The sequence below is a fragment of the Myotis lucifugus genome, unplaced genomic scaffold (genome assembly GCF_000147115.1).
Source record: "Myotis lucifugus unplaced genomic scaffold, Myoluc2.0 scaffold_556, whole genome shotgun sequence".
In the NCBI taxonomy this organism is placed as follows: Eukaryota; Metazoa; Chordata; class Mammalia; order Chiroptera; family Vespertilionidae; genus Myotis; species Myotis lucifugus.
This window is the reverse complement of record NW_005871604.1, coordinates 167,205-191,916: the sequence shown is the minus strand read 5'-3', so window position 1 is coordinate 191,916 and position 24,712 is coordinate 167,205. Positions and strand designations below refer to the sequence as shown.

Sequence of the window (24,712 nt, the reverse complement as noted above, 5' to 3'; positions counted from 1 at the left end):
CACTCGGGCACACCCGAGCAGCTTTCCAACTACGGGCTATGTGCCACTACTTAGAATGGCTGTGGGAAAATGGAAAATAACTGAACTTTGAGCATTTACATGCAAGAGCAACTCTTTTAAAGACAAAAAACTGAATTGCTCTTTCTTATTATCTCCTGTCGTCTAAAGTTGAGCTTTCTCCCCAGATCTGGGAGTCAAGCCTGGGAACATGCTTTCCTGACCATCCTCACATCTGAAGAGTAGGTCTGAGAACCGGGTCCGTTCTCTGCGCTCACCTGTGACGGCATCAAAGAACTCCTCGTCCCCGTTCATCCTCGGCAGCCAGGAGCCCTGCCCCGATCTGCAGTCTCCTACTGAATCATTGCCTGGTCTACATTGACGGTGTCAGGTGCTTCACACGGGGAGCTTTGTGGGGTAAAATCCAATAGGTGGTGCAGATCTAAGGGGAGAAACATTTTGGCATACTTAACTTTCAGAAGTTTTATGGCTTAGAAACATTTTTCAAATACCCATTTGTCATTTTTTAAAATCAATCTCAATTACATCTTAGCAAAGAAATAAAATTAATGATTTAATGACAAATGCATGAGCCTGGCCAGGGACCTCAGTTGGTGGAGCATCAACCCCTACACCAAAAGTCTGTGGTTCGATTACCGGTCAAGGCATATAACTAGTTTGTGGGTTTGATCCCCAGTCAGGGCACATATGAGAGACAACTGATCAATGATTCTCTCTCATATCAGTTTCTCTCTCTCCTATCTTCTCTCTAAAATCAATTTAAAAAAAAAAAAAAAAAACAGGCCTAGCTGGTTTGGCTCAGTGGATAAAACGTCAGCCTACGGCTGAAGGGTCCCGGGTTCAATTCCAGTCAAGGGTTGCAGGCTCGATCCTGGTGGGGGGCGTGCAGGAGACAGCTGATCAATGATTCTCTCTCATCATTGATGTTTCTATCTCTCTCCCTCTCCCTTCCTCTCTAAAATTAATAAAAAATATATATTTAAAACAAAACAAAAAAACATGATTTAAAAAAGAATTTTTAAAAAATCAATGAAAAACAAACAAGCATATCCTCAGTGAGAATTAAACAAAAATATTTTAAAATAACAAAATTTGCCCGGCTGGAGTGGCTCAGTGGTTGAGCATCAACCTATGAACCAGGTCAGGTTCAATTCCTGGTCAGTACACATGTCCAGGTTGCGGGCTCGATCCCCAGGAGGAGGTGGGGGGTGCAGGAGACAACCAATCAATGATTCTCTCTCATCATTGATGTTTCTATCTCTCTCCCTCTCCCTTCCTCTCTGAAATCAATAAAAATATATTTTAAAAATAACAAAATTCATGATTTCAGAAAATATGAGAGGAAACATTTATAATACAAATATCCAACAATAAATAGATCAATAAATAATCATTATTTGAAGAGTTATTTTTATTTTAAAATCTTCATCTACAGCCAAGGTTAGTGGCTCAGTAGTTAGAGCACTGGATTTGATTCCTGGTCAAGGGCACATACCTGAGCTGCTGGCCCTGGTCAGGACGTGTGCGGGAGGCAACCAATCTATGTGTCTCCTTCACATCATTGTTTTTTTTCTCTCTCTCTTCCCCTCTTCGTTCCCTCCCTTCCACTCTCTCTAAAAATCAATGGAAAAAATATCCTCGGGTGAGGATTAACAAAAATAAATTAAAAATAAAACCATCACCTAAGTTGTATAAGAAATGGTAAAACGACTGGCTTGGGACAGTCACATGACCAGGACAGTTTCCATTCCCACATCCGAGGCCAGACAGAGCTCAGGGACTGTGCTGAAGTCTTTCTCAGAACAGGCAGGTGGTTATAAATGAAAAATCATGTTAAAATATTTGTTTCACATCAACAGGAAGCCAATTTTCAATTCTGGAGAAGCTGCTATATAAGTTAGCTATTATCAGCATAAACTGAAATCAACTTAAATTTCCTCAAAATTATTTTGGCTCAGCCCAGCTGGCATGGCTCAGTGGTTGAGTGTCAACCTATGAACCAGAAGGTCACTGGTTCGATTCCCACTCAGGACACATGCCCAGGTTGTGGACTCAATCTCCAGTATGCGGTGTGTAAGAGGCAGCCAATCCATGATTCTCCCTCAAGTCTAACAAATGCACCTTTACGTTTTTCTTAGAAAAACAGATCTAGTCACTTGGGAATCAGGTGACTGGCTAAGAGCTTGCGGACCTGGAGGGTTTATGTCCACAGTCAGCTCACTAAAGAGCAGGGTTTCGCGTTCTTTCTCTTCTCTATAAAAATGGGCAAGGCAACCGGGATGTAATCTTCACGGAGCACGGAAAATTCACCAATGATACAAAAACTCTGGGTCCTCTTTGGAGGTTAACTATGAATTCTGAATTTAAATTGTTCAAAGTAATATAAATTATATATAATAACTTCAAAATGCATTAGCAAGCAACCAGACAGAGGATAAATAAAGAGAGGCCTTCAACAACAAACTAACCCAACATGATCCAGCAGACACATGCAACATATACATTCTCCTCTGGTGCACACGGGACATTCTCCAGGACATGCGAGACCACAGATCCATCTCAGTGGATTTAAAAAGGCAGATATTATACAAAGCATCTTCTCTGACCACAAGAAGATGAGTTATAAATAACAAAAGTAAAACTGGAAAGCCCACAAAACCGTAGAAATTAAATAGCATGCTCTTAAACAGCCCATGGATCAAAGAAGAAATCACAAGGGAAATATCCTCGGATAAGGATTAACACAACAAAAGCAAGGAGGTTGAATCAGTAATAAAAAAGCTCCCAACAAAGAAAAGCCCTGTATCTGATGGCTTCACTGGTGAATTCCACCATTTCAATTGGAAATAACGTCAAACCTCCTCAAAGTTTTCCAAAAAAAACCTGGAGATGGGAAAACTTCCTAACTCATTCTATGAGGCCAGCACAACCCTGACACGAAGGCCACATAAAGACACTACAAAAAAGAAAACTACAGACTTACATCCCTTATGAACATTGATACAAAAAATCCTCAACAAAATACTAGCAAAGTAAACACATTAAAATGCATTCAGCAACACATTCAAAGGATTATACACCAAATGGGATTTATTCCTGGAATACAAGGATCATACGAAGATCAATGTAATACATCACATTAACAGAATGAAAAAAAACAACCCATGATCATCTCAATGGATGCAGATAAACCATTTGACCAACTTCAACACTTCATGATAAAAAACAAACAAACGCCTGCCGAAACTGGTTTGGCTCAGTGAATGGAGCGTCGGCCTGCGGACTGAAAGGTCCCAGGTTCAATTCCGGTCAGGGGCATGTACCTGGGTTGCGGGCACATCCGCAGTAGGAGATGTGCAGGAGGCAGCTGATCAATGTTTCTCTCTCATCGATGTTTCTAACTCTCTATCTCTCTCCCTTCCTCTCTGTAAAAAGTCAATAAAATATATTTAAAAAACAAACAAACAAACAAAAACACACTCAATAAACTAACAATAGAAGGATACTACCAGAACATAATAAAAGCCATAGTTGAAAACTCCACAGGGAACATCATGCTCAAAGGTGAAAGACTGAAAGCTTTTCCTCAAAGTTCAGAACAAGACAAGGATGCCCACTCACCAATGCTATTGATCATAGTACTAGAAGTTCTAGCCAGAGTAATCAGACAAGAAAAAGAAATGAAAGGCATCAAAACTCAACAACAAAAAATAACCTGATTCAAAAAGGGGCAAAGGACTTAAATAGACATTTCATTTCACCAAGGAAGATGCACAAATGGCCAACAGGGTGGCCTTGACAGGCAGGCAGAGGGGACACCAGCCTGACCCTGAGGAGCCAGGGGACCAGCACTTCTGGTTGGGACCTGACAGGTGATGGCCTAGAGCCCCACCATCCACAAGTTTCCCCAAGTCCCTTGCCTCCCCTAGAAACTGATATTCAACAGTGAGCGCCAGAGACACACCAGATACTTCGAGGAACAGGGTCATGAATCTAGAACAATCCAGAACAAAGTGCTTCAGAACCCACACAAGATGAATGGAGGCTCTTCTGCGCAAAGTGTTTGTGTCGATGAACCCTGTCATTCTGTTCTGTAGCAGAGAAAAGCAGTTCCAATGCAGGGAGAGGAAGGAAGCTCAGGGCAGCAGCCCCGCCCACCCAGGCACCATGCACCCTGAGAGCAGTGGAGAAATCAGACCATCAGTAGGGCCACTGCCCACTGCCTGTCCACTTCCGAGAGCAGAACCAGAGCCCTGGACCAGCAGGTGGCGACTGGACAACTGGAAGACCCAGCATTGCAGCCCTAGGGGCAGTGGGAAGCCCTGGGGGTGTGTGGAGCATGCCCACCCCCCACCACCCCACCTCCCACCCCCGTGTCCCCAGTGCCCTGCTGCCCTGCCTGAAGCATCTATGCAGTCAGTCCAGATGCTTCGGATGCCATCTCCATCTGACAGAATCCAGTCTGAGACCCTCGCCCTTCCGCCTGCTGCCTCTCCCACCCCAGGGCCTTCCTTGTCAGAGTTCCACCTGCTCAGCCTCTGAACCAGTTTCACTGAGCTGAGAAACTGGTCACTCTAACATGAGACCTGCCCGCTCACTCCCAACTACACTTCCTGAGCCCTAATGGGGGTGGGGTTTAAACCAAGGTCAGGAAAATCCCTGAATTACTATACCCTCCCCCACAAAGAGAGAAAATAAAAAAGGGAAAATGACAAACTTTTGTTTGTGTTCATTTTTCCCCAGGAAGATGACTCAGACTCTCCACTAGGTTCTCAAAGGGGTCGCTGATCCAGAACAGGGTTAAGACCCCACCAGGGGTTCCAAGCATGGCTGAGGGCATAGCAACGTGGTGGGATGTGCTGCACATCCCCGGGCCTCCCTCCCGAAGCCGCACTTCTTTCTTTCTTTCTTTCTTTTTAAAAATATATTTTTATTGATTTCAAAGAGGAAGGGAGAGGGAGAGACACATCAATGATGAGAGAGAATCATGATAGGCTGCCTCCTGCATGCCTCCCACTGGGGATCAAGCCCGCAATCGGAGCATGTGCCCTGACTAGGAATCAAACCGGTAACCTCCTGGTTCATGGGTTGACGCTCAACCATTGAGCGACACCAGCCGGGCCAAAGCCCCACTTCTTATGAGGTTCCGAGCAGCCAGGTGAAAACCCTACAAAATCAGCCAGGGACCTTCTACCCTGATGAGCATCATCAGTCAACCCCATGCATACAGAACTGCCTTAAAAACAGAACCGTGGCAACACTGGGGGCTGCACCTGCACAGGAAACCACATCCCCTCCCTCCTCACTACCTGCTCCGCAGGTGGTATAACATTTCCCACGCTGATTTCTCTGTGGAATCCCAGCACTCGGAGCCTAACTCACCCCCAGCTCAGTACAACGTGGCCCTGGCCCTTCTCCTTCAGTGTCAGACAGGTGCCTGTTAACATCTGCCACCACTGCAGTCCTTAAAGCTTCTGCAGGGACATCAGATCACACAGCCACCCTGATATTAGGGCACTAGTGGAAGTCACTTTCCAGCCAAGCCCAGTGTACAGGTGCCAGATGACAGCTGACTTTTCTCTCTCAGCCTGGGAGCAGCCTCCGTTGGTTCAGTGGGACACACAGCTCTCACCCTGTGTGTCACAGCCTGCCCTCCCCGCTGGCTGCCATCGTCCTCTCTGGAACCTGAAGTCAGGACAACTTCCCCACAAACCATCCTCAGACCATTCTCCCCAAGCACCTGACACCAGCCGGGAACAAGCTTTTCCTGGCACCTTTTAAGGCTAGTGCTTCCACCCTCTGGTCAAGGTACCAGACAGGTCTGCCCAACCAAGAGCCACTCAGTGGTTCCCATGTCGGCATGACTCAATAGAGCTGTGGGAGGGAGGTGCCCAGGTCAACAGAAGCGCACCTTCCCTCTGCCCTCCTTCTCAGACCCGCTGCGGGACCAGGGTTAGCTCAGCCAGCACAATCCCAGAGTCCACGTCTCAAAACAACCCGAAAGATTCCACTGACACGCAGAGAAAGAAGGACCGACAGACGCAAACACCAGGCAGAAGTCTACAAGCATCCCTGCTGCTCACAGTCCTTTCCCAAGGCGGACTGCACTGTTCAGCTCAGGGCACAGGTCAGAGTACTTGTGTGACCAGAAGGTCCCAGTGACAGCACGAGATGCTCTGAGATTCTGCCAGGGGACCCTAAGTTCTTTTCTGAATTTGGATAGAAAAGGAAAGAAGCGCCATGATGTAACGGGCACGGCTAGGTGACCATTTAACCACATGGTCATTAAGGAGAGCTGCGGGCATGGGTGGGTCCTCCACACCATGTATCCACGGTGGGCTTGACCCTGGCAGGGCCAACACCAGAGATTTACCATCAAAAACACTTTGAAAACATAAAATTATAGCAGAGATACAAATTAACCACTGTCCACAGAAACTGCATTTAACGTGTCGAACTAGTCCCTGAAATATTAACTCTTAGGATTTAAATATTTCTTAATATTTAAGTCATGTTCAAATACTAACTTCCATTCAGTCTCAATAAGCTCAAGACCAACCTTGAAGTGCACTGAGTTTCAGAATCAAGCCTCGCCCTTGTTAGTGCTCAACTCTACTGTCCTAGCCGGTTTGGCTCAATGAACAGAGCATTGGCCTGTGGACCGAAGGGTCCCGGGTTCGATTCCAGTCAAGTACCTTGGTTGCTCCTCCCCTGCCTGGGCCGTGGTTGGGGCTCGTGCAGGAAGCAACTGTCGATGTGTTTCTCTCATATCAATGTTTCTCTCTGTCTTTCCCTCTCTCTCTTCCACTCTCTCTAAAAATCAATGGAAAAATATCCTTGGGTGAGGAATAGAAAATAAATAAACTCTATGAACGTCAGCCTTCCAGCAGGAAGTACGGCAGTGACCAGGAGACAGCCACACCCCCACTGTCCACATACTGTCCAGGGCCTCAGCTGAGTGACTGTGGGTGCTCATGGGTCCAGGGGTCTTTTTATAGTCGTTCTTATAAAGTGTCACTGTAACATTCAATAGAATGCAAACCTGCCTAACAAAGATTTATGTGGCTTCACTTCTAAATTGAATTTTTGTGGGTGTCTATGCGTCACTATTGGGTGGGGTCAATTTCAATGCTCTCAGGTCAGTGACTGAAGGTGAACTGGGCACCTAGTACAACACCAGACACTCCCTTACATTTTCTTCACATATATTCCACACAATAACCCATTTTGCGGGCAAAGTTAGAAAGTGAGGGAGCCGGAACCCGAGAGCTCCCAGCCTGGGCTCGCCCCTCTGATCTCCAGGAAGATTCTTAACCTCTTGAATGGAACACGTTAGTCACGTTGGGCCCATTGTCACAGCTTTCCTGCAAATACATAAGCTCTATAAGCCTATGTACATCACAGCCAAACCCCAGGAAAAGAGGCGGCCTTGGCTTCTCATGGGAATACCAAAGCTGTCATATGCAAGAGACAGTTAATTCCCTGTTGGAAGATAGTATAAAAGTACATAAAATGTTTCAAAACTTGCCCCACCAAAAACAAAAGAAGTGTTACTTATGTAATTAGCTGGGTGTGATACAATGGGAAAGTTGAGCAGCTTTTTAGCACAGATCCTATCTAGGACTCATTTGCTGGCGTGTGCTGGAGGGCATGGATGGGGTCTAGGATGAGAAGCAAGTGGCACTCACTTCTTAAACACTAAAGTAACACTGCGCATCGAAATGTCAAGCAGATAGGAGTCTGAGCCCTAAATGCAGATGAGAGGAGGGCAGGTGCCTCGTGCACACTCAACAGCCACCTGCATTAAGCTCGCTCAGAGCCGAATCCCCAAGGGCAACCTTGTCCTTTACACTGTGGACATCCATCGTCACCCCTGCTCCTCCAACTCCCCCTCCCACCACGAACAGGAATGACTTCACTACTGACTACGGCAAGGGGCTGTGGCTGAATGTGGGACAGCACGATAATCACTTTATGTCATTTTTTTCCTCAGTCTGTTTATTCTAAGTTATGATATTATTTTCACCGTGAATCACTTTATTTTAGAAGAAATAAAATGGTTTTATAAACATTTGTGCTCACAAAAGAATGACAATCGATTATCTCTGTGGCAAGAAACAAAGTTCGGACACACTGTAATGCAGCACAATTAGAATGTTTTAAAGGAAAATGGCGAGGGGACATTGTAAATGAAAATTTTGGTTTTAAAAGGCTGTATAGAGAGGAATTTAAGAGTGTGAACTTCGGCCCTAGCCAGTTGCTCAGTGGTTAGAGTGTCAGTCCGCAGACTGAAGGGTCCCGGGTCCGATTCTGGTCAAGGGCACATCCCTCAGGGCGCGTGGGAGGCAACCTATCAATGTGTCTCTCTCACATCGCTATTTCTCTCCCTGTCTCGGGAGAGGATTAACAGCAACAACAGAAAAGAGTGTGAACTCCAGAGCCAGACTGCCTCCCTGCTCCATAACTCACTGCTGCGGGATGCAGAGTAAGTTACTTAGCCTCTCTATTCCTCAGCTTCCACGTGAGTGAACGGAGGCTCGTGTCAGTACTGGTCTTGCAGGTTGTTGTGAAGACCACGTGGATGAAGCAACTATAAGGTGCTTCTGGCCATCCTGGAACAACTGCTACATGTCATCATCACCTCAGGTAAGAGCTGCTAACAGGGGGGCACAGAAGGCAAACAGGAAAGGTAAATTCTACTGAGAAGATCCATCTGTTTACTCTTCACTCACTGTCCTGTTTTAAATGACACCAGCTCCGGCACCCAGGGCTTGTCAAGGAGGAAGTGTAGCCAGTAAGTTTCCTGTCCTCAGCAAGGGAGAGGGAACTAACGATTTGGAGCATCTGCCATGTGTCAGGGCCTGCTGGGGGCATCATTACATCTGCTTCTCTCATCAGCCCCACCAGGTGGGGGTACCTGTCACATGGGGCCAGGAGAGATGGCAAGCCCAGCAGAGTCAGGAGGGCCTCTGCTCGCTCGCTGTGACCTGTCATCTCCGGGGACACAGGCAATGAGACCCATCTCCAGATGGGCACGGGCAGGCCCAGCAAGGGGCTAACGCAAGAGCTGTGGGCTCCTGGTCCAGAGCTTGTCCTAGACCAGTGATGGCGAACCTATAACTCATTTTTTTGGTTGATTTTTCTTTGTTAAATGGCATTTAAATATATAAAATAAATATCAAAATATAAATCTTTTTTATACTATGGTTGCAAACATCAAAAAATTTCTATATGTGACACGGCACCAGAGTTAAGTTAGGGTTTTTCAAAATGCTGACACGCCGAGCTCAAAAGGTTCGCCATCACTGTCCTAGACTGACCCTTCGGGATAAACCCCCAAAACCTGAGCACAGCTTCCTGGGAGGTGACCCCCTCACTCAGGAGCGACCCCAACTACCTAACCACCTAGCTTCTGGGCTCACCAGCTTACACAATCACCGGGTTTTTGATCAACTGTGGAATTCAACTCAGAGCAGGAAGGAACCTTGGAAAACCGGTCTCTATCTGTGCGTACAAACTACCACGTGCAAGTCCTACTCTCCCGGTCGCCGCGTTAACTGTGAAGGAGGGAACCCTTTAAAATCTGATGGCATATCTAGTTGAGCTAACATGCGCGCCAGGTAGGAGCTCCCCACAGGCCGTGTGGTCTGCTATGGTGACAAACGAAAAATCAGACAGAGCAGGGTCGGGGGTGGACACGGGCACAAGCCTTCCGCGAGAGGTCTCCACCGGTGGCCGCCCCCGGAGGGGCGGGGTCTCCAGCCGCGGGGACCGACTTCTCACCTCAAATATGCGAGTGAAGCCAGGGGTCCAAATGCCCCGCGGCCGGCGAGCCCACCGTATGGATGACCCCGACAGCGACAGAGGCCGGCAGGCGCCCCGGCCTCCGAGTTCACCCCGAACCCGACTTCCGGCTGCGGCGGCAGGTCTGGCTGGGGCCACAGTTGCCTGGCGACGCGGGGTCTCGGCTGCCGCCCGGGACCTAGGCCCAACGCCCCGCCACCAGCGCCAACTTTCCTCCCAAGTTCCCTCGCGGCCGAGACTCCAGGGCCGGGGCCTGCTCGCCGGGGGGTGGGCGCCGGGCTCCGGCTACCCGGGCCCGGTCCGGCCTCCCCGCCGCCCAACCGCCCGAGGCCGGGAGCCGTTCCCGGCGATGCGGGTTCCGGGCCGGGGTCCGGGCTGGGTCACTCACCTGGACCGCGGTCCGTCCGGCGGCCGCCTAGTCTCGCTGCCCGCCCCGCCCCGCGCGACCCACTGACACCGAGGCGGAAGTGCGGCCGGCCGCCCCGCGGACTGACAGCCCGCGCCAGCCACTTGAGGCGCCCCGCGCCACCGCGTAGACCGCCGCCTGCCCAATCAGTGCTCGACCCGAGAGCAGCGCTGGGAGGCGGGACTATACTAATCACTTCGCTGGAGTGACACCTTCTACGCCCCTCGAAGGTCCCGCCCATATGGAGGAGTGACGACTCGAATAACCAATCATAGCATGGAGAGGCGGGGTTATGCAGATATTGACCCGAAGAGGGCGGGCGAGAGGTAGGAAGGGGCGAGGCTTGGAGAGCTGAGTTTACAAACAGCGAGTCAGGTGTCTGGCGCGGGCTCTGTGCCCAAGGCTCGCAACTCCCTAGGGCGGGCGGTGCCTCCGTCAACTCAAGCATCTTCAGGCCTCCCCATCGCCCAAACTCCTTGGCATGCCCTTCACTGCTCAGCAAAACCCGGCGCCTATTTATCCTTGGCTTCATTCCTGACCGTTCCCTCTCCTGTTTAAAATCTTTGGAAGTTCCTGACCTCCAGTGGCTCCATGGTTAAGCCCAGGAGCTCTGGAGTGAGACCCCAGCTTGCATCCTTACTAGCTGTGTGGCCTTGAGCTTATGAGCACCGCAATTTTCCTTTGCAAATCAGTGTCTCCCACCCTCCTCCATTTGAGTCTTGGGTCTGATTTGGGGTGGGTGGAGTAACATGAACCAGGCTGGCTCAGGGGTGAGCAGGTGACCCTGTACTGGCCAAGGAGGGTCAGTCCTGGGGTTTTTGCTGGAGTTCAGAGAGCTCAGGCCAGAGGGATGGCTGAGGTCAAATGACTCTCCTATCTGCTCACAGACCTTCCCAGAATTGAGGTAGGTGACAGAAAGATGTAAGTATGGAGCTACTGAAGCATCCCGTCACCATGAATGGAGGGAGCACCTGAGAATGAAGCCAACCCAGAGGAAACAAGAGCAAATACCCTGAGTCACCTGGGACCAGCCGCACCTTAAGCATGCTCTATTCTAGACTTTTCAGGTATCTGGCCAGCTACCTTTCCTTCCTGCTGAAGTCAGTGAATAGACCCCCAGAGCACTGCTGGTCCCCACGATCACAGAGTGCATCCTGAAGGCCCTGCTCACCCGCTACCTCTCCTACAAAGCCAGCCCCAGTTGGGCCTCTGCACTCCCTCCTCAGAATGTGTTTCTCCACTTGCAGCAGTGGAGAATGACACACAGGTTGCTCCCAGCAGGACAAGGGTGCCTGGGGGTCAAGAGCAGGCCTTAGTGGCAGACGCTGGTGCTCCCTGTAAACATCAGGGCCAAGGGGAGTGGCCAGGGCCTCTGTAGCAAGGGTGGAGCTCAGGCAGCATTTCTGGGACGAGAAAGCCAGCCGTCCCCATCCCCAGGCTGGGCCAGCTCACTGGTGGGCCCACTGTCAGCCGCTGCTGGAGAAGAATCCCTCCCAGCCTCTGCTGCTGAGAGAAACCAGAGGGAGGCGGGGCTGGGCCTCAAAAACAAAGGTGTTTCCATGGTTACCCTTGAAGAAACCGACTGCAGCAGGAGAGGGAAGGGTATGGAGGGCATGCCGGCCCCCAAGCCCGGACAAGGACAAGGCCAGTTGCCAGGGAGATGCTTGCAGCTTCCCTTGCAGTCCTGGCCCTGACCCATCAGAGTCCTGGAAAACCACCACCCCACCCTCCACGACCCTCACCCTGACTAGTCCCTAAGGCTCTGACCCTCATTCAAAGGACAGGCCATAGCCCGGCCAGTGTGGTTCAGTGGTTGAGCATCAACCTATGAACTAGGAGGTCACAGTTCGATTCCCAGTCAGGGTATATGCCAGGGTTGCGGGCTCAATCCCCAGTGTGGGGCATGCAGGAGGCAGCCAATCATTGATTCTCTGTCATCATTGATGTTTCTATCTCTCTCTCTTTCCCTTCCTCCCTGAAATCAATAAAAATGTATTTTTTAAAAAAAAGAAAAAAAGGACCGGCCCTAGAGAGGCTCAATCTATCAGCCCAACCCTTAGCCATGAACTTGGAGGTGAGTGAACTGGGGCCAGAGGAGAAGCTGGGGTCCAGTGAGCCTCCAGTCTGCCCATGGATCACCCCACGCTACCCCCTTTAAACAGAGGCAATATGCTGGGTTCCCAACCGCTGCTGCCTCCTCCTGGCCCTGAGGCAAGGATTGGGTGGGAACCCTCCCTCAGTTGGAGGCTGGAGGGAAGGTTCCTTGGGACCAACTCAGGGACATTTTCATAATCTTTGCTAGATGAAGAGGCTAATTCCAGAGGCAAGATTCTGCAGGAGTGGGACGAAGGACAGGAGCAGAAAAGGAGACAGAGGTTTGGGCCATGCAGTAACGACATGACAACAGTGACAGCTGATATTACCCAGGGCCTGTGATTTACATGCCTCATCCAGTTTCATGTTTGCAACAGCCGACCGAGTAACCACTATGTGTCACATTCCCACTTTTCAGATAAGCAGACGACTGGGCCTGCTCTGCGGAAGTAGCCCCTACACGTCCCAGACCAGGATCTGCACCTGAACAAGATGCCCAGGTGCTCCTGGGTGGCTGAGACCTTAGGGGCCTCATGGGTCACGATATCAACCGACTGATGACCTGCTACATAGTGGGGGGTCATCACAGTGCCCCCTTCCATCCTGACCATTGGGTCTGGCTCAGGTCCCAGAGTCCTCTCAGGACCCCAGGGACCCATCCGTATGTGGTCCCCAGAGCTTGAGACATGCTGGTCTAATCATTTTGTGGTGACTACTTCCACCAGAACTACTCTCAGACCAGGCCAGCCCCAAGAGGGAACCCCACAGTCCTGCCAGTCTGTGACTCCCTAGGCAGGGATGATTGGAGCCTCCCTATCACAATTCCTTCTGAGTCAGAATCAGGGACGATCATGGACCATGACCCCGCTGAAGGCAGCCAGCGGACCCTGTGGGCTGAGGCCTGGCTGCTGGGGTCAGAGGTTCCAGCCACATGGAAACGCATGCGGGGCTTTGCCCCGAGAAAGCACATTCACAGGCATCATCCTCAAGGAGGCTGAGCAGAGGCAATTGCTCCCCACTTTGGATGGGGAAACTGAGGCTCAGAGAGTGGAGCAGCCTGCTCAGGGCCATACAGCAGAGCAAGTCAGCAATGCCAGCCCTGCCCATCACCCGCTGCCCTTTCCCCAACTCCACTCCTACCTTCTCAGCAGGTTTCTGGGCCTGAGCTGATGTCTTATCTCTGTCTGTGGCCAGAGCTGCCTCCTGCGCTCCAGCAGGGCTGGGCATCCAAGAATGCTGGGGCCCGGCATTGCTGACCCGGCCTTTGCCCCGGGGAGCCTAGCCTGAGGCTCACTTCTCTCCCTGCCACCCCCACTCCCTTCTGTGGATTGCTGGGGAATCTGCTACCCGGTGCAGCACAGGGCGGTGGCCACTGCAGCCTGGCCCTGCCCCTCACGTGGCCCAAGCTGATCCTTCCCACACAACTTTCTAATCTGTGCAACGTGACAGTGCTTGGCGCCCTGTTGTCGGAAGAGAGTATTTTTAGTGTTGAACCCACCACCTGAAGAGAGACAACTTATCAATAGCAGCCTCAAAGGGCTTTTCTTTTTTTCCCCATGGCTTCGGGACCTGAGCAATCTGCACCCATTAAATTCTGCCAACTTTTTAAAAAATATATCTGTATTGATTTCAGAGAGGAAGGGAGAGGGAGAGAGAGATAGAAACACCAGCCGAAACTGGTTTGGCTCAGTGGATAGAGCGTCGGCTTGCGGACTGAGGGGTCCCAGGTTCGATTCCGGTCAAGGGCATGTACCTGGGTTGCGGGCACATCCCCAGTAGGAGATGTGCAGGAGGCAGCTGATCGATGTTTCTCTCTCATCGATGTTTCTAACTCTCTATCTCTCTCCCTTCCTCTCTGTAAAAAATCAATAAAATATATTTAAAACAAAAAAAAAAAGAAACCCCAATAATGAGAGAGAGCCCGGCTGGCATGGCTCAGCAGTTCAGCGTGGACCTATGAGCCAGGAGGTCACAGTCAGGGCACATGCCTGGGTTGTGGGCTTGATCCCCAGTAGGGGGCATGCAGGAGGCAGCCGATCAATGATTCTCTCTCATCATTGATGTTTCTATCTTTCTCTCCCTCTCCCTTCCTCTCTGAAATTAATTTAAAAATTAAAAATTGGGAGACTTTTCTATGAAATGTTTTGTAGGATGCTGGAGTGGCCATCCACCCTGCTGGGGGGCATTTGAGCCAACTTGGCTGCCTGCCCTTTAGAATTAGTTAGAGCTACAGGCAGGTAAGTTACCAGGCATCATCAGGGACCCGGTTTCTATATTATTGTACCACCTTTCTAGTGTTGGGTCCCATTCTCATTGTCACCTCATGGCCCAATATGGCTGCTTGTGCTCCAGCCATCACGTGTGCATTTGACCAGGAAGAAGGAGACGGGGAAAGAACAAGGACTGGGCTGACCACTAGGTGAGTCAGCTCCCTGGTGTGTCTGTCCCTGAAGATACACCAAGCACTTCTGCTGACATCTCCCTGGCGAGACCTTCATCCCGTGCTGTTATTGGTGCAACAGCAGCATTTTGCTGAGTGTGCTGCCAGCCTGAATAACACAGAGGACTCAGGGGAGAGGATCATGGGAGGCTACTTGTCAGAGGACCTGTGCGGACCCCTGAGCCTATGGCTAGGCCTGCCTTTGGCCTCCAGGTGTCCTCCAGTTTTGGCCAGGGCAGGCCAGGACACCTCTCAAGATGTGGGTTCACCACCACTGCCTGGGAAGTGGGGCGGTGCCAGGTGCAAGGCAGAACTCTCAGCTCTCAGGCCCTGACACCCTTGCCACACAGACTGGGCCCTACTGTGCTCCAGCAGCCTGTGGGGTGGAGCCTCCGCACGGTCCCGACCGCTGAAGCACTCGTGGCTGTGCCCTGAGCGTGGTTTCCTCTCAAAGTGCCTGCTGAGCACCTGCTGCCCTGCTGGCCCTGCGTGGGGCAGGTGTGCGCCCCCGTGAGCAAACTCAGACCCAGGGGCCACAGGGCAAGGAGGGGGCTCTGCTCTTCTCTCTCCACCCTTCCCAGGGGTTCTGGTGGTTGTAGGCACATCCGAGCAGGGACCAGTGAGGCAGGAGGGAGCGGGAAGGTTTTAACTTTCCAGATGGGGCTAGGCCTGGTACAGGGGTGGAGTGGGGTGAAGGGGGAGTTTAAACATACCTGGGGAGTGGGGGTGGGGAGAGCAGTGTGAGCCACGACTCTCGGCCACTTACTGGCCACACACACTCATACAACAAGTGCACACAAGAAACAGCTGTCCTCTGGCAGGCAAGACGGGGTGGGAGCTCAGCAGGTGGAGGGCTGGGGGGTCATGGGTGTGTCAGGGCTGGGGTACCCCGAAGCAGCCCCTCCTTTAGCCTTACCGGGGCTTTGCTTAGGAGGCCGGTGGGTCTGGGAAAGCTTTTTATTTTTTTATTTTTCAAAATATATTTTTATTGGTTTCAGAGAGGGAGATAGAAACATCAATGATGAGAGAGAATCATTGATTGGCCGCCTCCTGCATGTCCCCCACTGGGGATCGAGCCCGCAACCCAGGCACGTGCCCTTGACCGGAGTCAAACCGGGGACACTTCAGTCCGCAGGCTGACGCACTAGCCACTGAGCCAAACCAGCCAGGGCTGGGAAAGCTTTGTAAACAAAGCCCATCACTTTCCCCAGGGCCGTGGGGGAAAACTTAGGTGGCCCCACTGTGACAGTGTGGAGGGCAGGGTGGGGACTGGTGGCAGGGCCCCCACCTCCATCCCTGGCAGAAGCACCCGGGCTCTGGAGGGTGGGGTAAGAGACAGCGGGCACTTGGGTCCTTCTGGGGATAGGCATGCTCCCCCTTCCATCATTCCATCCACGGGAGAGGAAGGCAGAGCAGGGGAGGGGGGGACAGCCACAATCAAGGGGACAGCCAGTCAGAGCAGTTGCCAGGCACACCCCAGATTTGCCCTCACAGTGGAGGGGTGAGAGGGGGCCCAGCAGGCTGGACTATGGGCTAGGAGTGTCAGGGCACACGGGGCTGCAACCTGGGTGGTTCGGTGGGGCTCTGTGCTCAATTGACTGCTCTGCTGTCACCATTTGAAATTCTTAACTTAGGGCCCCCAGTTCTGTAGCCATCCTAAGTGAGGCGGGCTCAGTGCAGGACTCGGGGCCCATGGGTGCTGCTCTCCAGTTTCAGGGCTTCAGAAGCTGCACACCGCCAGCTAGGGCTCTGACCCTCCAGGAGGGTAGCAGGCTGGCGAGCAGGCCAGGTTGTTCTGGGGACAAGGCAAAGGGGCTGATGAGAGGCCTCATGCTAGGCAGTTTGCCAGCACTGCCCCAGCCCAGGAAGGCAGTCTACCAGGGAATCCCACAGCCCGGGCTTGGGGACCCTCAGGGCTGGATCCTCTCCAAGGTACCTCCTGAAGGCAAAGCTAGCCTGGCACCTCCAATCACTCACTAGCCTCAATAACATGACCTTCTGGGTTCCTAGTCAAGCTGCATATAGTAGGTGCTCAATACATGCCTGCAGGAGGTGGGTGGGATGATCTGATCTGGGCAGAGGACCAAGGGTTGGATGGAGCCAGCAACCGCATGCAAGTCCAGGCTCTGCCACTTGCTAAGTGAGGTCTCAAGGAGCCTGTTTCCCCAGGGCTTGGTGAGGCCATGGAAGTCAGGCATGGAAAGCCCCTGGTAGAGGAAGCCCATACAGGATGGACTTGGGGGGCAGAGGACATGGAATTGGGCCCCCTGAAAAACATCTGGTGCTCTGGCCAGCATCCACCCTGTCTTCTAGGAACAACCCCAAATTCTCCAGTGGGGACCCCCACCTCATCCAGGCTGACCTCACTTCTAGCTCCAGACAGGGGCACATGATGGCACCTGGCACATCACTGCATCACTTTGGAATAATTGGTCATGCCATGGGCTTGGGCACAAGGTCCTGCATCTGATCTGGGGCTGAGAGCTGTGGAATGTCAGTCTGGAAGTGCCACCCGGAGGGGACAGCTGTGTGAGCGAGGAGCAGGCATGCACCAAGGGCTGAAAGACAGGCTTTGATGAGAGTTACTGGGTTCCTGGATCCAGCCATGCCTGAAGGAGATACACCATCAGTGTACTGTCAGATGTATGCCCCGTTGAACCGCGGTTTCTATGCCCTCTTCTCCACACGTGAGGAGCATAGCCACCTGTTTGGACAGGCCTCTGAACCCCTCCTCCGCCATCAGGACATCCCAGGCTGGGACCACCCTCCAGATGGCACACAGGTGAGTCACTCAAGGACAGACTCCAGGAAGCCCCGGATGTTTTCACCAGGTGGCTCTTAGCCACTAGCTCACCCAGTGCTGCACCGTGCACAGATGGGAAACGGGCCTCGGGAGGAGAGGAGCCTCCCCGTGGGCCTCATTACTTGCCACAAGGGCGTTTCCAGCTCTGCCGGAAGCAGCTGAGCAAGTTTAGAAAATGTGAGAGGAGTGCGCAATGCCAGGAAAAGGTGGGCCCAAGCCGGTCTGGCAGGGTGTGGGGGAGAGGGTGGTGAGTCCCACCGGAGTGGCAAGCTGCCCTTTACCCAGGGCCATAGGGAGAAGGTAGGTGGCCCCTCTGGGACAGTGTGGAGGGCAGAGCTCTGGTCTGGGGCTGAGGGCTCAGACTCCATGTCCTTAGTCCACCCAGAGCTGCACTGTCGGCCCCCGCCCTGGCCATTGGTTTCCCGGCTGCCGGTGAGAGGGACAAAGGCACAAAGCCACTTGGCCAGGCAGGTCCTGAGCCAACAACCAGCCTCCTCAGCAAAGCCCGGCAAGGCTGAAGGAGGGGCTGCTCCGGGACCCCCCAGCCCTGCCACATCCTTGACCCCCAGCCCCTCTACCTGCTGAGCTCCTGCCCGCCTTGGCCTGGTGGCCCCATGCATCCAGGGTCTGCCAGGAGGGACAGCTTGTTTCCCGTTTGGTTGCTGTATGAGTGTGTGTGGCCAGTGAGTGGCTGAGAGCCGTGCCCAGACCCAGGGGAGGGGCTGATTCGGGAGTAATCACTTGACCTCTGGCCTGGCCCACGAACTGGTCCTACAGCCGGGGCCCTGTGGAGGGGACAGCTCTCTGACTGGCCTGTCCCCACAGGGAGGAAGGAAGACAAGTACCGCTCCTGGCCCGAGTCAGAAATCCACCCACAGAGACACACACACCGACCCACAGACATGAGAACAGCCAGACACACAGCCAGACCCACATGCCACATGCACAAAAATGCACATACATAGACACACCTATAGGCAGACAGACACACATATTCATAAACAGAGACACACACACAGCTGGCCCTGCTCCTGGGGTCGCCCCAGGCCCCCTGCTTTCTCCCTCAAGACCTCAGGGATGTCTTCATTAGTTGGATCCCACGCCCCTGACACTGAGACAGTGGCTCATTCTTTATTTTCCTGACAGGCACAGGCTCTCCGAGGAGCTGCCCTGAATCCCCAGGGTCTGGGGGAGTAACAGAGGAGAGTTGGGGCCAGGCTCTGCCTCCTGCAGGAAGCAGCTCTCTGAGTGGGGCCCTCCTTCCAGCCCCTGGGCTCCCCTAAAGGCTGCCTCTAGGAGAGTAGCCCAGGGTGACATGTGGGGTCAGGTGCTGCTCCTTTGCCCAGGGGATGGGACTGGGCACACGCCACAGGCACATTCACATGCAGGAGCATATGCGCGGTCTGGGCCCCAGCACAGAACAGCACGGGCAGGACTGCAGAGACCTGGAGTAGTCCTGAAGGTTCCGAGAGGCGAGGTGGGAAGGGGTCAGGTGGGCTGATCCTGACGGGCGAGGCTGGGGGTTACCAGTGTGTGTGCTGGGAAGAGGCATGCAGGCTGGGCTGGGCTGGGGCCCTGACCAGGTCAGGGTGGGGTCTGCACAGTGGATCAGGTCACCAGGCCCAGTTCACCTCATCAGCATTGTGATCAGGGCCACCCAACCTGGTCACCGCCGGAGAGGCCCAGTGCAGGACAGGAACCCCAGAGGGAGGGCGAGGCTGTGGATGGTCAGGCTGCTCCAACTCGCTGTGATGGTGGCACTGTGGGCAGAGGGCTCAGAGCAGGGATGCACTCCGGTGGGGGCAGGACCTCCAAGGGCAGGCAGCTGGCAGCCAGCAATGGGCCAGGAGCTGGCCAAGAGTCCAGACAAAAGAATGGCTTGGCCACCACCCCAACCAAGGCTGAGGGCAGGGAGCTTTGGGCCTCCCCTGGGGGGTCCCCTATAGAGCTCTCAGTGCCCAGGCCCAGTGCCCAGGCTCCTCAGCACTGCCAACAAAGATACTGTTGGGGGAAGGGCAGACAGAGGCTCCTCACAGGACCCCCAGGGCAGCTGCTGGGGAGAACTATGGCTCCACCTGCCTGACAGCCTCCCCTCCAGCCACAGGGGTGGTTCAAATGACACTGACCCAGGACCTAAGACCCACACTTCTTCTCGCTCAAGTCAGCCACCAGGATTGTGTGAGCAGGGCTCACTCTGGGTGCGGCTGGCAGCTCCCCTTCTTCTTGGCGAGTGAAGGGAAAGTTAGGAGAACCGCGGAGCTGCAGGGAGAGGGCTCAGGGAGAAAGTCCTGCTGGGAATGAGGTGAACACAGGGAAAGACAGGGGGAAAGAAGCAGCTGTCTCCGCCCCTGGATGCAGCTGTGCCTGAAGCCCATTTCCTGGATGCTCCAGCCGTGGACAACACGAAACATTCACTTCCTGAAGCCTCTTTGAGTTGTAGCCAAACCACAGCAACTGAACCCCTGGCTCTCCTGTCCTCTCTCGCCTTCCTGCCATCTGGGCCCTAGGCCCAATTCAGCCCTGACCCTCAAGGCAGGGAAATCAGACATGGCTTTTATTTCAAATCTGTGGCATCAGGATCCATTCTGATCACACCCGAACTCTGAGCTCATCAGGATGCACCCATATCTGGCTCAGAATGTCACTAGGGAAAAAAAGGCAAGGAACAAAAAAAGAAAAATCTGCATTTCCTTATTTAAATGAGCTGCCGCGGAAGGAGAAAGCAAACATTGGTTCCTTCAGAGGGTCACAGCACTGACCCTGGAAACGTGCCTGGGCCATACTGGCAGGACAATTGCCGGGCAGCTGGCCTTGGCCTCCCGGCTCCTCTCATTATTTCTCATTTTGGGCCATGTCCCCACGCACAGGGCAGAACACTGCGGGGGCAGCTGTGGGCCTGCAGTTGGTTGGAGGAGAAAGGTTTTTCTAGCATAGTGAGAGCGTGGAGGCACAGCCTGCTGCCCGTGACAGCGCCCGACACACAGGACGTGCAGAAGCACAGGACACATGGGACAGTGTTTTGCTGGCCTGACACTGGTCACCCCAACTTTGTGTCTCCAGTGCAGAGCTCCCCTGGCCCCAGACCCAGAAGGAACAGGGCAGGCCGCTGCCGGCCCAGGCTCTGGTTCCAGGCCCGGGACTGGACCCTGGGGGGCCTAACAACTTCCCCGCCAGAATGTCCAATTGGCATCAAGCTCGACACACTCCTATCAGCACTCCATCATCCCTCAGCCCGCTCCACCCACAGACTCCCCGGCTCATTCCTGTCAGCGCCATCCTCTGAGATGCCTGAGCCAAAACCCTGGAGTCAGCCTTGACCTCTGTCTCCCATACCTCTCATATGTCAGCTTCAGAAGATACCCATGTGCCCAGGTAAGAGTGCACCCCCTGGGGAGGGGACCGCTAACCCTGCAGAGCCCAGAGGGTGGAGGCACAATTTCCCCAGAGGGTCGCTGGGAGGGGCCAGGGGCCCAGTCCCGCCTCCACCCCAGCCCCGGTGCTCAGCTGTCCTTGTTGGAGATGCGGTGCTGTGTACTCCTGTTAGACTGCACAGCGGGTGGTGCCCACCTGTGTCCTGTGAAGCAAGTGGCTCCAGGACAGTGTGTCAGGCAGTGCAACCAGTGCATCCTTGTCTGGGAAGTGGGCCCCAGGCCGTGTGGGATTCCACACCTGGATGCTGGTGCAGCCTCGCGGGCAGGGGTCAAGCCCACACCTGAGCAGGTGTGTGAGGAAGGGCCCAATGTGGTCAACTCGCCACCAGGTGGCAGTTTCTCCTCCTGGAAAACATGCCACAGGGGGGCGCGGCCTGGTTATGTGGTGGGTGGGGTGGACATTCAGAGGTGGCAGTAGCCAGATCAACCTGGGGAGGTGGGAGTCCACGCTCCTGGTCCCAGCAGGGCCTCCAGCATGACCTCCTCATGCCAGTTCTGGGCGGCCTGTGCCAGGGGCCTGCTAAACCACCTCTTCCTGATGGAAGCTTCCCGGGAGGGCCTTCACGCTGGGGCCCACAATCACGTGTCCACCCACATGGCTCCAGCCCCAAACCCCTTGTCTCCACCAGGTCCTTGTCCCTCCCGGCCCTGACCAGCCCTCCAGGACTTTGGGCACTGCCCCTGAACGCGTAGATATTCTCACTTGGGCCACTTTTCCGTCCACACAAGGTACAAGACCAGGAGCTTCAAGTCCCACCCACTGGGAAGATGTGTCCTTTGCCTCAGCAGCAGACCCCAAAGGCCAGACTGCCAGCAGGGGCTGTCAGCTCACCTCAGCCCACGGGCAGGCTCTCTCGTGAAGGGGAGCCCTGTGCTGGTGCTCTCCATCCCCCGCCTTGCTTCCTTCCTCCCAGCCAGCAGCGAGAACCTGCACACGCATTACTTAGGACTGCGTACGCTCTGTCACCAGCCAGCCGGGTGCCTGAGGTTTAGCAGTAAGAGCTCTGGATGGAGGAATGGATGGGTCACTCAGTCAGCAGGTGTGCTTTCTCCTGTGTGAGAAGCTGCAGGCACTGGTTTTGCTAGTTGGCTAGGGTTGGTGTGAATGGTGCATTTTCCCAATGGCCTCCTTGTTGGACTGGACATATTTCACCCAAAATGTTGACTGTTTCAACAATGGAGAACCAGAGCCCCAGGCTACTCCCTCTGTTTGGGGTCTGAGTGAGTGGAAAGTCGGGGCCTGTCCTCTATCCCAGCCCTCAGCCAGCCTTGCCCAGGGTTCCCCACCATCTGGGGCCTGGATACCCACTCCTTGGGCAAGATGCCCTGTGGACCTGCCCTATTCACCCTGAATTGCCTTGGCTGCGTTGGGCTGGACCTAGAGGACACTATGCCCCAAGGGTTGGTGCATTTGCTGGCCTCAGGGGCCTTGACCTCAGGAATTGGCCAGGAGTGTGGCCATTAAGAGAGGGGTGCCTGGCCTTGTGTGACCTTGGCCAGTGGTGTCCAGCTCTGTACAGGGCCCACTGGTCCTGCCAACCTCAGAGGGTAAATAGGGGGCTAATAAGATCATACACATGAGTGCCCGGAGATGGTGCTCACCACGTGGGCTACCGCCATTCTCAAACCACTGGCCAGCCCTGGCCCTTCCTCTCCCGAAGCCCTCAATTTACAGAGGAAGACCACCCCTGAGTCTGACTGAGCCCACCCCCCACCCCGGCTGCTGTGGGGTGAGTCCACCAGGGAAATCTCCAGAATACTGGTAGCCACAAGGGTCACTGAGACTTTGAAGGAGCCATCACTACACAGACCCTTTATGGGCCCTCCATCCTGGATGGTAAGCAACACATACTCCTCCACTGAGACTGGGGAGGAGCCTCCCAGCCAGTGAGAGAGCCAGAGCCCCCTCTGAATCCCCATTCGACTCCATCTCCCAAGGCTGGGGCAGGGGCAGGGGCATGCAGCCTTGCTAGCCAGAGCCAGCCCCGGGAGGGTTGGGGGAGGAGCAGGACCTGGTGGAGTCCATTCCACAGGAGCATGGACAGTGAGCCCTGGCCCAGCACCAAAGGCACAGGAAGGCCTGTGATGAGAGTGATGGGGTCCAGCAGCCCTCACTGACCACTCCAGGAACCCTTCACCTTGCTTGTCTCACCACCAATTAAGGGCCTGATCCTGGCACAGAGCTGCCCACCAGTCACCTTGGGTGCAGTGAGGGAGCAGCTGGGGGAGCTGGTAAGAGGAGCAGGCTATGCTGGTGGGTGGGAGAGGCATAGCCAGGTACTCAGTGAGGCTTCTGGGAGAGTGAGCTGGAGCCCCACACCGCCCAGCACAGGCTGCAAGAAGTTGTGGAATAGTGGGTCCTCCCGCCACCAGCTCTGAGGGCAGAGGGAGCCCAGCCCCCACTCCTCAAAGTTTCTGAAGTACCCCTGGGGGCTAGTGGGAGGGGTGGTCCCCGAAGGATCCAGAAACTGCGGTAAGTATATGAGTGCCGGCGTCTGGGGTCCAGTCTGCAGCCTCTGCCCGTTCCCAGCCCCACCCATATGCAGATACTGGTTTCTGTCCTCCCTGAGGCCCACAGAAGTGTGGCTGCAGGAGAGTGGGGCCCCTGCTTCCCTCCTTCGGGCACTGTTCCCCTCGCTGTCGCTGTCTGCCGTGTGTGTCTGTCTAACTGCCTTTGGAGGCCCCAGACTGACGCTGGGTGCTTTTCCCTGGTCTGTGGGTGTCTGTGTATCTGCGTGTGGGCGTGTCTGTCTGTGAGTGTCTCCAGCTGAATGTGTCCTTGACCCTGTCTATCTGAACATGCCTGGGGGGAGGGGCATTCCCTCCCTTGCCTCTCCTCCCCCAACCGCTCCTGCAGGCGCTAACACAGTTGCAGCTACGGGTGCCTTGATTGTGCCAGCGAGTGCAGTGACCTCTTCTGTCCATGCAGAGCTGACCACCACATGGTGCTGTCCTCCAGGGGGCCCGTGGGCTCCAAGCTGCTGGACACTCCCCCCTCAACCTGGGGTCCCATCTGAGCGCCTAGTAGGCAAGCTCCCCTCCTGGCAGGGCCCACTGGCTCCCCATCTTTCCTTACGTAACTCTACATCTGTCTGAGCCTTGTAGGTCACCCTGCCCGCTACGCTGGGCCCTGTCCACGGGGAGACTGAGACCCAGAGTCCCACACAGATTGGGAGGGAGGAGGGCTGACCCTGATCGGAGCACAAGCTCTCGGAGATCCTTCCCTTTCTTTTTTCTTTAAGACGTTCCTTCCCTCAGACCCGCTGGCACCAAGGATGAATGAGGAGGGGTCGCGCGGGTGCAGGTGTTTCCCCTACCCCTACTCCAGGTCCCCACAGGCATCCCGGCTCCCGACGAGGGCCGGCCAGGGTTCATGGGGCTGAGGGCAGGGGGCAGGCCGAGCGGCCCAGAGCCTGGCTCCAGAGCGCACTGGCCGGCTGACTGCAGGCCGAGCCCCCAGCCCCGCCCTCGTCGCGTCCCGGCCCGGCTCCCAGCCAGCGGCTGTGCGCACCAGGCTGGTTCCCGTCAGCTATCGGGCATGCGGCGGTGTACTTGGTTTGCCGGCTCCGTTTTTGGCGGGGGGGGGGCGGGGGCGGGGCGAGGGCTACAGCCAATGGTGCCGGCGCTGAGCCAGGCGCGGGGCGCGGGGGGCGGCCGGCTGGGCACGGGGCGCACTTGGCAGCGCGCTGCACTTGGGGCGCACAGACGCTCCGGCA

The 24,712-nt window shown here is 54.4% G+C and overlaps 1 protein-coding gene and 1 long non-coding RNA gene across 2 annotated transcripts in view; one reads left to right on the top strand and one right to left on the bottom strand.

Moving 5' to 3' along the window:
* Window positions 1–288: 288 nt before the first annotated feature.
* Window positions 289–10,321, bottom strand: LOC106694661. Its single transcript, XR_001345695.2, has 2 exons — window positions 10,211–10,321; window positions 289–439 (listed from the first exon to the last, which is right to left on the bottom strand). It is a non-coding gene; the product is annotated as an uncharacterized LOC106694661 (long non-coding RNA).
* A 6,838-nt stretch (window positions 10,322–17,159) lies between these two features.
* Window positions 17,160–24,712, top strand: part of HRH3 (histamine receptor H3) — a 12,154-nt gene continuing 4,601 nt past the window's right edge. The window contains exon 1 of the mRNA XM_014446636.2: window positions 17,160–17,544. The gene's annotated coding sequence lies outside the window, so the exon portion shown is untranslated. The remainder of the gene's footprint in view (window positions 17,545–24,712) is intronic.